This window comes from Panthera onca, chromosome C2 (assembly GCF_046562875.1).
Source record: "Panthera onca isolate mPanOnc1 chromosome C2, mPanOnc1 haplotype 2, whole genome shotgun sequence".
In the NCBI taxonomy this organism is placed as follows: domain Eukaryota; kingdom Metazoa; phylum Chordata; class Mammalia; order Carnivora; family Felidae; genus Panthera; species Panthera onca.
The window spans coordinates 19045377-19059020 of NC_138347.1; the positions used below are offsets into that span (position 1 = coordinate 19045377).

General features: G+C 40.5%; 1 long non-coding RNA gene across 2 annotated transcripts; it reads left to right on the top strand.

Moving 5' to 3' along the window:
• Positions 1-231: 231 nt before the first annotated feature.
• On the top strand, positions 232-9984 carry LOC132682789 (uncharacterized). 2 transcript variants are annotated; one of them, XR_009611865.1, is made up of 3 exons: positions 232-321; positions 1087-1195; positions 9821-9984. It is a non-coding gene; the product is annotated as an uncharacterized LOC132682789 (long non-coding RNA). The 2 variants fall into 2 exon arrangements; XR_009611864.3 differs by lacking the exon at positions 232-321 and adding an exon at positions 523-788.
• Positions 9985-13644: the final 3660 nt, after the last annotated feature.

Below are 13644 nucleotides of genomic sequence, written 5' to 3' on the forward strand. Positions count from 1 at the left end.
GTGTAAAGAGAATAGATTAAATGCGTCTGCCTAAACAAATCAACAACCAGAATAATCAGACTAGAGGAGGGAAGAAGTAAGAAGGAGAAAATGAAGGAAGAACATAAAGAGTTGTCTGTGAATTAAATCAGCCAAGGCAGCAGCGCTGGTCTGGACGAGGGACTGGCTGGCTGGTCAGCGTCAATCCGGCTCCCGGCTCCCGTAGATCCGCACTTAGCGGGCGCGGAGGGGCGTGGCTTGGTGTAGGTGGGTCCCGCCTCCACTGGGGGCCGGCTCTCTGTTCCCTGAGCCCCTACCTTGTTGGTGATGGCGAGGAAAACGGTGAGGCCCCAGTCTCTCCTCCGCGGACCTGGTGTCCCAAACGGCTCTGTTCGAGCCGTTCTCACTGTGCTATGGGCGCGAACGAGGCGGTTTGTCCTGCTCCGCCGACTCCCGTGCCTCCCTGGTGCTCAGCTGGGTCTTAAACCCGGAAGTCTTAAAGGTTCCGGTGCTGCGCACCCCAGTTCCGGGGGGAGTGCCGCTCCGCATCGCGGATATATGGCCTATGGCTGGCAGGCACAGGCAGTCTTTGTCCTTTGAACGGGTATATACCTTCTTGCCACGGCACTCCAGGGAGGGGACTGCTTTCTCCCACTGTGGACTGTGCCTCTGAACTAGCTACCGGCCCTGGACTGGCTCCCCTCCTCCCAAGGTGCACAAACAGGGCAGCCAGCCCCAGTCTGTAGAAAGCGCCACAGTTCGAGATTGGATCTTTCTCCATCCTGGCCCATGGTTTTTCTCTTGTCCAGGTACAGTCCTACGCTTCCTCAGCCTCTCTTTCTCTTCCTTTTGTCTCTCCCTAAAAGGGGATCCCTCCCCTCCATTCCTCTGCCACCCGTTTTATCTCTCCCGGTTCACAATCACGCACCCATGGCCCGCCGGGTTGTCCCTGTGGGTCCCTGAGGCATCTCTGTCACTTTGCTGCCCAGACTCTTAGAGTGCAGAGTCCTTTGGCCTCAACACTGCTGTGTTTGAGAGACGAGGGCACTTCGGATCCCCCTACTTCTTGGCCATGTTGGATTCCAACTTTCTCAAATCTCTTTGAAGGAAGGTATTTCTAGTTATGGAGCCATGAAGAGATTGGGCATTGGAGACCAACCAAAGGCAGATAACAAATCGAGGAGCCTTTATTCTTGGAAAGCTGCTAGAACTTCAGGTAAGAATAGTAGGAATACGTCTTCTCCACCCCCCCCCCCCCCCCCCAACTTAACTTGGCTGCCAAGAATAATAGTTTCATCAGCATGGGGGAGGAACACGAAAACCAACAGCTTTGTTGCCAGAGGGGATGAACTCAATCTGGGTGTGTGTGTCCGGGGGGGTGGTGGTGAAAATATTTGGCTTTATTGTTTAAAAGGGGTGGACATGGCTGGGGACAAAAAAGGAAAGTGCAGCTTTGCAAGCCTGACCGTATGGTTCTGGTTGGGGTGAATGGTGAGTGGTGGACCAGCCAGAAATATAATGGGGAAATCCTGGAGATGAGAGACCCATGGAAAGGCTGAGATAATCTCACCATATGTTCTTGACTGATTAGAAAACTCTCCATGCTTGGAGGAGACCTGAGGGAGGCTGGTGAACATTGAAAGCTGAGGGAGACTTGAGAATTGGCTGTAACTTGAGATACATTTTGCCAGCAACATAGAAATTAATCGATAGAGGTGAAAGCTTTGTGGGAATGAGGCATTTGACCTCAAGCTCTGCCCAAATCACTGGCTTACCACTAAGCTATGCACATAAAAGAGAGATCTTTAGGAAAATAGTCTAAAAACAAAAATAAGAATTAAAAAACTGAGCAGAGACATCAGTGATTCCACACTTTAAGTACAAGGAAGTTACTAAAAAAATTATTTAAAAATAGTGGCCCCATAACCTTAAGAAAAATAAAACAGAATCAAGAAGTAATGTCTTCTCACTCTATTTATTAATGAAACAGTAAGAAAAGATACAATGCAGGAAAAACACCAACCATTCTTTCACGTCAGGCTGAAAGAAGCACAATGATTTTTTCTTTCATTCCCCAATTCCCATATTCCCACCCACGTCAGTAGAAAAAAAAAAAAGAATTGCTACAGTATTTATCTAGAAATGTTGATTTTTAAAACGAAATTGACTAGGCATATAAGAAAGAGGAAAATATAATCTACACTCAATTAAAAAAAAAGACAGTCAATAGAAGTTGCTCAGGGTGAGCCCAGATGTTGCTTTATAGACCAAGACTTCAAAGCAGCTATTGTAAATATGTTCAGAGAATTAGAGGGAATTATGGGGTGCCCAGGTGGCTCAGTCGGTTAAGCGTCAGACTTCAGCTCAGGTTATAATCTCGTGGTGTGTGAGTTCGAGCCTTGTGTCAGGCTCTGTGCTGACAGCTCAGAGCCTGGAGCCTGCTTCGGATTCTGTGTCTCTCTCTCTCTCTGTCCCTCCGCCACTCATGCTGTCTCTCTCTGTCTCTCAAAAGTGAATAAACATTTAAAAATATATAAAAAAAAAAAGAATTACAGGATATTATGTTCAAATAATGAAAGCAAAATTTAATGACACTGACTTAACATACAAGAAATAGAGGTAGAGAACTAGAAAGTATAAGAAAAGAACCAAATGTAAATTCTAGAGTTGAAAAATGCAATACGGTAGTGTTTCCTTATCCATGGGGATTATGGTCTGAGAACCCCAGTGGGGGCCTGAAACCTTGGGTAGTACCAAACCCTAAATACACTATATTTTTATCTATATAGACATACCTGTGGTAACATTTGCTTTATAAATTAGCACAGTAAGAAATTAACAGCCCTAACTAATAACAAAATAGAACAATTATAACAATATATTGTAATAAAAGTTATGTCTCTCAAAATATCTTTTTTTTTTAAAGTTTATTTATTTGTTTTGAGAGAGAGAGAAGCAGAGAGTGAAGGAGAGAGAATTCCAACCAGGCTTTGCTGACAGTGTAGATGCGGGGCTCAATCCCATAAACCATGAGATCATGACCTGAGCTGAAATCAAGAGTTGGATGCTTGACTGACTAAGTCACCCACGTGCCCCTCAAAAGATATTATTGCACTGCATTCTTGTGATAAAGTGAGATGATCAAATGCCTGCATGATGAGATGAAGTGAGGTCAATGACCTAGGCATTGTCACATAGTGTTGGGCTACTATTGAGCGTGTGACAATACATCAGAAAAAGAATCATCTGCTTGTCCACTAGGGTTGACTGTGTGTAATTGAAACCATGGCAAGAAAACTGTGGATGATGGGGGACTACTTAACTGAAATAAAAATTTACTACATAGGCCCAGTAACATATTTGAGATGGCAGAAATAAAAATGAGACTTACAGAAAGATCGATAGAAATACTCCAATCAGAAAAATGAAGAGAAAAAAGATGGAAGAAAAAGGAAACTTTTGAATCACGTAAAGTGTGTAACATACATGTAATGGCAGTCAATGAAGGAGAGGCAAGACAGAGAGAGAAGGGTGTAGAAAAAAAAATATTTGAAGAAGTAATGACCCAAAACTCCCCAGATTTGATGAAAAACTTTTACCTAGATATCTAAGATTCTCAGCGAATCCTATTAGAAACATAAAGAGAACCACAGTTAGACATATCCTCGGCCAACTACCAAAAGCCAAAAATAAAGGGCAATCTTAGAATCAGCAAGAGAAAAGCGACTTCCCACACACAGAGCATTAACAATACGGTAGTAAACAGCTAGCTTCTCATCAGAAACAACAGAGACCCAAAAGCAGTGAAATGACAAAGTGCTGAAGAAAAACAAACCTGCCGATGGCCAACAAAAATACTCCTCAAAAATGAAGGTAACACTAGGACATTCCCAGATAAACAAAAGCTGGCAGAATTCATTTCTAGCCATCTTTTACTGCAAGAAATGCTAAAGGGAGCCCACCAGAGAGGAAGGAACTGACATGAGATTGTAACTGAGATCCACAGGAAAGATGAAGGCCATAGGAAATATTAAGTATATGGGCATACGTAAAAGACCACATATATATTTTTTCCTCTTTTCTCAGTTTCCTTAAAAAAACCCACACAGGAATGTTTAAAACAACGATGAACTAATTATAGCTCCATATTGTTGAATATATATTATATATGTAAAATATGCATTTGAAAAAATATATATTTGACAACATGCCACATAGGTGATAATAATAGCACAGAAGGAGGTAATGAAGCAACATCGGGGCAAATTTGCTTTACTTACCCCAGAGGTAATTACAGCAGCCAGCTGCCACAAGGGTGGCGGTGGTGACCCTATTCCGGATGGAGTTCAGTTCATTTCATATCATTCATTTTATTTCATTTCAGTACGGAGGTTAATAACGACTTGGCTACTCATTTAAAGTAAACATTTACCAAGCCCATTGTTTACAAAATCAGATACAGAGACTGAAGTTTAAAAACCACAGTTCTGCCCCATCCCTCCCACTCCGGCTTCTGCTTCCCAGAGAGCAATTTTAAACACTTTTCCCTGCTTTTCCAGGTGATTTCAACCATATTTCTAAATGAAATATTTATGTCACTCACTGTTTTTTACTTTTTCAGATTTAGACGTTTCGCTCATTGACACCATACGTTCCCTTCTTCCTGTCTTCTCAGTGTGATTCCATCATCCCCTTTGATTTCTGTATTGGTTAACTTCCACTTCTTTATTACTTGTTACATCAGAGCCGTGCCTCATTTTGTAGGAAGAAGATATTATAAGGAGCGGGAGTTATCCCTTAAGTCTCCTCTCCCTTTAATCTTTCAACTTCTTTCATCTGTATTTTTACTTTTACACGGTAGTGATTGGTGATCTTTACTTTCTGTTCTGCAGCCTTGGTTAAATCTTTCACGTTTGCTTACAGATGGATGCTACAAGTTGAAATTCAATATTCAGTGTTTATGTTACTTATTAGTGTATAATATTGGAGGTAATAGAGTTCCCTCCTTGAAACTTCTGAAAGGGGCCAGATAGTAACTATTTTAGACTCTGTGGGTCACAGGGCTTATGTTGCAACTACTCAGCTCTGCCTTTGTAGCATAAAAGAAGCTATAGACAAGAGGTAAATGAATGAGTCTGGCTGTGTTCTAGTAAAACTTCATTTTCAAAAGAAGCAGCAGGCAGGATTTGTCCCACGGGATGGAGTTTGTCAATCCTTGCTTTAGAACTTTGAAGACATGTTTTCATTGTATTTCTAATGATGCTCAACTGACCCTTGTTCCTTTGTATGTGGCTTCCTTTTTTCTTTTTTCCTTTTTTTCTAGCTGGGAATAGTTTCAATTCTTGCATGCTACAATTTCACAATAATATGTACAGGAGAGGGCATTTACTCATTATTATTTTTTGACTATTGTCTCTGTCTTTTTTTAATGGAAACTTTCTTGGTCTGATTATGGGCCACCTGGATTAATCCTCTTTTGTGTCTAATCTTTTCTGTCTTTTTGGGAAGGGGTGTTCTGTGTCTTATTTTTTGAAATATATTGAACTATGTCTCTTAGAACTTTTACTGATGCTTTGTGGCAGAAATTTAGAACAATTTTTTTTTTTTTAATTTAGAGAGAGAGAGCGGAGAGAGGGGCAGAGGGGGAGAGAGAGAGAGAGAGAGAGAAAGAGAGAGAGAGAGAGAGAGAGAGAGAGAGAGAATCTCAAGCAGGCTCCATACTCAAAATGGAGGCCAACGTGGGACTTGGATCATGACCTCAGCTGAAATCAACAGTCAGATGCTCAACCAACTGAGCCACCCACGTGCCCTATCAGCAGTAACTTTTAAAAATACTTCTTTCTTGTTCTCTAACCTTCTCCACCTCCTCCTTTTTTTGTGTCTGTGCTAGAGTAGATTTGCCATGAAGCTGATTTCCCCACACTCAGGTCCTGGAAGTTTCTGGGAATTATAGAGTGTTCTCAGTGGGAAGGTACAGCTAGATTACAATCAGGAAGAATTTCTGGGGAAGTGTTTAGGCTAAATAGGTTTCAGAAGAAAGGGATTGGAACCTCTAAGATTCTGTAACTTAAATTGTGGCATATTTTCCACATATAAATATTTATTTTTTGTACCTAATTTTACATTCTAATTTCGTACTTTTAAAAAGGCCCTAAATATTGATTAAGCTTTAGGGTTACACAAAATCTAGATTTTCATTTTAGTTTAATTTCTCTGAGAGTACAAATTAGCATTTTTCTAGATTCTTTTCGGTGCTCTGTTTTGTTTTGTTTTGAATTTTATGTTTCCTTGAGGTAATTTTGTGGTTAGTATACTATTGTTCCCCCCCCCACCCCCCCACTCCCCCACTCCCCCAAATGTCTGGTGATTCTTGGTTTTCCATTCTTATTTAAAAGTGAGAAAATAGACAAGCTGACTCTGGGGTCTGTGAACACGGATGGGACATGTCAGCTGGCACATTTTCCTTTAGGAAAGCTGGAAGGAGATCTCTGAAGTGCTAATTCCCAGCTGCCTTTGTTCTCCCAAAGAGTTCATTCAATTTTTTCTTTTTTAAGAATTCATTCAGTTTTTCAAGAGAAGAATTCCCCATGTTCTCTTTGTTAGGAAGAAACACCTGGCTGTTAGGGAAGGATTGACTGTTTCCTCTATAGCCTCTTGCTTTTGGGCCCATACTTCACTTCCGCCAGCAGACAGGTAGCTCCTTCTGCCGGTACAGCCTCTGTCTGTGTGCTTTACGCTGCACCTTCCTGTGTTCTACAGCATTAGTACCTATTCCTCCTCATGCGTTGTGTCTTCGAGGAATTTATTGAGATTTCTTATTAACTGATAGTCACCCCTTGTTCTCTCAGCGGAGGGCCTTGGAAGAAAGAGATTAACGTGTACCCACTGCACCTTCAATCTGGAGTCTGTGGGCCTTTAATCTCACCAGCCAACTCCTAGCCTACTAGATGGCTCAGGTTTTGCTGCTTATGCTTTTAGGGGTTTTTCAGGGTTTCTACTGAGAACACATACAAAAACCCTACCAAACTCACTTTTTTGAGCAAAACTCTCATTTGTGGATATTTGATATCTTCTTTGGGAGGACATCTGGCTCTCAAGTTTCAGCATCCATCTTTTTTTTTTTTATAATTTTTTTTAACGTTTATTTTTGAGAGACGGAGAGAGAGACAGAGCACAAGTGGGGGAGGGGCAGAGAGAGAGAGGGAGACAGAATCAGAAGCAGGCTCCAGGCTCTGAGCTGTCAGCACAGAGACCAACGTGGGGCTCGAACACACGGAGTGTGAGATCATGACCTGAGATGAAGTTGGACGCTTAACCGACTGAGCCACACAGGAGCCTGCAGCATCCATCTTAACTCCTTTATATCTTCGAGAAATTCCTCACTGTTTCTGTCCAAGCCTTCGTGGCTTTCCTGCATTGTCATATTTGTTCATTTTTTAATATTTTGTCATTTTAAAGGGATTTGCAGTGGGGAGAAAAGTAAATGTGTGTGCTAAGTCAACCGTCTTCATCTGGAAGCTGGAACCTTCAAGTTTCTAAATGGTGTAATTAAATGGTCTTTTCTTTCTTTCTTTTTTTTTTTTTTTATTTAAAAAAATTTTTTTTAACGTTTTTATTTATTTTTGAGACAGAGAGAGACAGAGCATGAAGGGGGGAGGGGCAGAGAGAGAAGGAGACACAGAATTGGAAGCAGGCTCCAGGCTCTGAGTTATCAGCCCAGAGCCCGACGCGGGGCTCAAACTCACGGACTGCGAGATCGTGACCTGAGCTGAAGTCGGACGCTTAACCGACTGCGCCACCCAGGCGCCCCGGTCTTTTCTTTCTTAATAAAATCCTCATAGTCTATCAATCAGAAAGCTTTTAGAAAAAGCACTCTAAAAATATAATTATGCACACCCACTTATAGAAGCTTTTCATTAACTTCTCTTTAAATGTATTTGATCCTAAAGACATAATCTCAAACTTCTTATCACTTACATTCCATTTTTGACTTATTTTCTTCTCACAAGATATTCTTATCTGTCCCTTCCTCTTTTGGTTGGATATTTAACGCCTTGATACTGTATGATTTAAAATCTCCCCGTCTTTCTTTGAAATTGTACTGAGCTCTTAATTCTTATGTGACTCTTCTGCCAAATATTATTGATATTTTAGATGAATGAGAATCTGTTGAAAATTATAGGAAATACTGTGTGTTATGTTATTTAAACTGAAAGGAGAAGACAGTGTTTTTCTGAGTATTCTTAGATCTGTATATATCTATTAATTAATCCAATAAGAGGATTTTTGAATGCATACAACGCGCCAGGCATCTTTCAGGCTCTAAAAGTGACTGAGTGATCACTGACCAAGACAGAAAAATCTTTGACCTCATGATGTTTACTTTCTAGTGGGAAACAGATGGTAAACAGGATAACTAGGTGAGGATATGTGTATTAGGGTTCTCCAGAGAAACAGAACTAATAGGAGTTTATATGTAAAGATTTATTATAAAGATTATGTGATTATGGAAGCTGGCAAGTCCCAAGATCTTCTAGATGAGTCAGCAAGCTGGAGACCCAAGAGATATGATAGTTTAGTTCCAATCTGGGTCCTAAGGCCTGAGAACCAGGAAAATCAAATGTCTAGTCTCAGTCCAAAAGCTGGCAGGCTCAAGACCCAGGAAGAACCTAGGTTTCAGTTTGAGCTTGAAGGCAGGAAAAACCAATGTCCCAGCTCACAGGCAGTCAGGTAGGAGTTCCCTCTTTAGGGGAGGATCAGATTTTTATTCTGTTCAGACCTTCAACTGATTGGATGAAGGCATATCAGGGAAGATGATCTACTTTACTCAGTCTACCTATTAAAATGTTAATCTTGAAAATTAAAAAAGAAGTTTAGAGATGAAACTGACCATGAGGCTTAGAACATATTCTACTCATTCAGTTGTAACATATGCTTGGGGAACCGACTATAACACCCTGGAGATGCACAATGGAAGACTACAACACAAAGCTGATAGTGGAAGTGGCCCTGGAATTATCTCTGTTCTAAGCATTCAAGTCAATAATGGGCTGTGACAAGTAGTGTCTCTCAACGTGAATGGAAACTATACTAGATTGGTTCTAGATCTAGATGCAGTCCACACTGCATCAGGCACAGCCCTGGGGATTCCACTGCTGCCCCAAACGTGCCTCCTCCTCCTTCAAACTCCTTCTAACAGCAACTCAATCCAGAAGCCCAACTGATAAGATCAGTAGATCCTGATCTCTGCCTCTGCAAGAAACCTCCAGAGGAAAGACCTTCTCATCTTTACAGTGCCCAAAACAGCCTGTCTGAAGTGCAATTCCTGGCTCCTTTTAGGGTAAAGTGTGTGATGACAATGGGTATCACTGAGATATTTCAGATTCAATGTCAAGTGTTCCTCTGCCAGATATACAAGAATTCCCCAATTACAAGGTTATTGACGTGTAAACACCCCTGTACTCAGCAGATCCAAATACCATCGATACAGACTATCACCCTGGAGGTTATGACATTGAAAGTGATTTTCTACCACCAGCAGAAGAATTTCCTGTGCCTGATGAGTTACCATCACTGCTTCTAGAATTCAGTGATCAGTTTCAATCAGTGGACCCTCCTGGAGACATACTTTCTGCAGGTAGTTTGGGTTTTTCGTTGGGAAACTGGCAGGAGTTCAGCTTAAATCAGTGTATCTGCCCAATTTCTAACCTGTCAATATGTCTGAACTTCCCCGAACAGGCACTGGTGAGAACAGTGCTTGTAGAGAACTACTCACAGCATCAAAGAAACTTTGAAGCCTCTTCTGTAGAAAACATACCCACATCTGTGTGTACTTTCACAGCTTCTTGCTCTGATGGGTCGGCATGCTGTTGGAGTCCGAGGTCATGATGAGTGACCACGAGAGAGGAGACAGTGGGCGCTTCGAAGAGGTGACAATTCCTCCACCAGATCTGCAACAATTTAGGGAAGTCTGAGGCTTAAAACCCCCCTAGTACCTGCACTTTAATGAAGTTACAGAGATTATGTAAATAATCTGCATTGTTCTGGGTAGAGAGAGGGAGACACAGAATCTGAAGCAGGCTCCAGGCTCTGAGCTGTCAGCACAGAGCCTGACACAAGGCTTGAACTCACACACTGAGAGATTATAACCTGAGCTGAAGTCTGACGCTTAACTGACTGAGCCCCTTCTGCATTGTTCTTTGTAGCAGTGCTTAAGCACTTTTCTCAGTGAGCTAAAATGGGCCTGCCTACACTGATCCACATGCCTCTTGACATGTTAGCCATTTTCCGTGTCCTAACCCACTTTAACTGGGTGAGATTTATGTTGGCTATGCCATTTTCGAACATCTTTTTGTATTAATATTTGTGATGAAATAATGAAATAAAAATCAGTCCTACTATCTTGTTAGCATGATCATAGATTTATATAAAATTGATTATTTTAATTTTCCTGTCTTTTGGGGGGTAAATTTTATGTACAGATTTAACTTTTCATAGTTTCAACTGGACTTTCAAGATATTTTGTGCATTTGTTTTGGACTGAATTTTGGTGGTGTTAGTATCATTACCTAGCACCCTGATTTTTAAATATAATCAGGATTTCATTAGATCTTTTTTCCACTAAAGTATGATTATTTCATTAACACATTTCTATACACTCATTCATTTCTAGCTGTACATATGATAAGGAAAGATCTGATATATCAACATGTCTTAAATGGATTGTTTAGAAGTGTAAACATTTTTCATTATTGGAAAGAGTAATTGTACCTTCTGTATATCTGTTAATAAACCAAAATCATCATGACAGACTTTTAATGGTATCTGTATATTTTGATGCAATGGTCTTGTAAAGGTTTTTATTGAAAATGACCATTAGCCAGTCTTTCTTACTGACAATAAATTATAAATAAAATAAAATAAAATAAAATAAAATAAAATAAAATAAAATGTTAATCTCATCCAGAAACACCCTCACAGACACATTCAGAATAATTTTGAACAAATATCTGGGTACCCCAAGGCCCTGTCAAGTTAACACATAAATTAACCATCACAATGAGGTATATTAGATAAAGTGTGTCTGTCATGTTAAGAAACAGCAATGTATCTGCAGTGGAATGAACATGGGGCAAAGAAGGAAGAGATGAAACCAGAGAGGTAACGGGGGTGCCAGATATACTGGAGCCTGGTAGGCTCTTAAGAGTGGGAAACAATAAAAGGGATTTGAACAGAGAAGTTTTTTGTTATTGTTTGTTTATCTGTTTTTAAGTAAGCAGTATGCCCAACATGGGGCTCGAACTCAAGACTTTGAGATCAAGGGTCGCACCCGAACAGGGATGTCTTGATCTGATTTAAATGTTGAGTCCTGCCGGCTGCAGTATTGAGAACTGACTGAAGAAAGCAATGGCAAAATCAGAAAGTTTATTTAGGATGCCTGTAGTGGGTTGAATGGTGCCCCTTTCCCCCAATAAGTCCATATCCTAATCCCCAGAACCTGTGAATGTTACATTATTTGGAAAATGGATCTTTGTAGACATAATTAAACAAAATATCTTGAGATGAGAGATAATTCCGGATTATCCAGGTGGCTCTGATATCCAGAGACAAGTGTACTTACAAGAGAAACACACAGGAGGATTTGAGATGGACAGAAGAGGAGGACAGAATGGAGGCAGAGAGGAAGTGACGTGGTCACAAATGAAAGAATATTGACAGCCTCCAGAAGCTGGATGAGGCAAGGAAGGATTCTCCTTTAGAACCTCCAGAGGGAGCACAGCTCTACCCATACCTTGATTTTGGACTCCTGGTCTTCAGAGCTATGAGAGAATACATTTCTATTGTTTTAAGCCATCCACGTTGTAATTTGTTGCAGCAGCTACAGGAAATGAATGCAAGGCCTTTGTGATAGTCTCGGTGCAAGAGGTCTCTCTGTTAACAATTTTCCATGAGCTCTGGATCCTGATTGCCTAATGGCTGTCACCTAGATTAGCCAACATGCCAGTCAATCACAACTTCAAAATAGAAAATATTATTTCTTCTTTTCTCAGATTCTGTTCCATGCCTTGAATTCCCTATATCAGTTGATGGGACCTCATTCTTCTTGGAGTTTTACTGTGACTAGTTTTATATATTACTCATTTCCAAATAAAGTTCAGCACCATCTTTCGTTTTTCCCCCTTTGGACCTTGCCTATAGATCTCTAATAATATTTATTATGTTTTATTACATTTTTGTCTCTTTCACTACACACTCTGGAGAGCAGGGACTGTGTTTTGTTTATTTATCTTATGGTCTTATCACCTGGCGTATGGCCTGGTTAGAGGATAGGCTTAAAATGATTTGATGATTTTCAGAATAAATGATCCATCTTCCTAGCCACACGAGCCAGGAGTCTTAGAGGTGCTCTTGGTTCTTAATGCCTCATTAACCCCCTATACTTAATTGGCCATTTACTTCAATTTACTTTACTTTCCAAGTATCTTTTGTATCGGCTTTCCATCCGACATCCTTGCTGTCGTCAACTTGTTTTTCATAATTGTTCACTGGTACCATGTCAATGTCTCTTGCTTCCTCCAGTGCTATCCTTCTATGGTCTCTTCACCACATGACCACGAGGCTGAGGTTTCAAACATGCACGTTTGATCATATAATTTCCTGTTAAAATGACTTTGATAACTTTCAAAGACCTTATCTGGCATACAAGATTTTTCATGTTCAAGCCATTTTCCTGTATGTCCTTAAAATACTTCTGTCCTGAACTGCTTGCTCTTCATGCATGTAAATTTGTATATCTGTAAATTGATCTGCAAATTGATAGACCCTCAGGGCAGGGAGATTTATGACCATGATTCCTGTCCTCACTGAATCCCTGTTGCATATTGGAGACAGTGATTTTAAATAGTATAACTGCTCCAGTAAAATTGATTACAACAGTGATATAAATATTTGAAAATAATATGAAACCTACAGAGAGGGATGGACTTGTCAGACACAGCACAGACTTCTGATAAGATGAGTGGGAATTGAGTCAGGTCAAGAAGGAAAGGTAAGGTTTTAAATTTTTTTCCAGTTAGAACTACGTATGCAAAGAGAGAAGGTGTGTTGGTAGGGAAAATGGTTGCATAAGCCTGTGTGTATGAGTTGGGTAGAAATAAGGCTGCAATTAATGGAAGGGATTAGATCAGGAATGATCTTATATACCAGGTTAAGGGGTCTGCATGTTATATTCAAGGCAGTGAAGAGTTATTGAAAGAAGTAAGTGTGTAAGTGGCATGATCATATTTGTGTTTTAGGGAAATAATTCGGTGAGGAATCTAATGAATGGATTGGAGTAGAGCAAAAATGGAGACAATGGAAGACCTTGGCAATGATCCACCTGGTAAATTATGAGAATCTGAATTCAGTCAGTAGCAGGGAGCCAGAGAAGAAGGTATGAATTTGAAAGGTACAAATAGTAGTAATTGATGCCTGACGATATAGGTCAGGGAGAAGGATGAGTCAAGCAAGATGATCCTTACGTTTCTAGTTTGGGAGAAGAGAAAAACAAGTATATGAAGAAGGTGTTGGAAAGAAGATGATCAGAGCGAACGGAGATGCTCATTGGACATCCAAGGGGAGATGTGCATGCACAATTAGAAACGATGGTTTGGAACACAAAACATT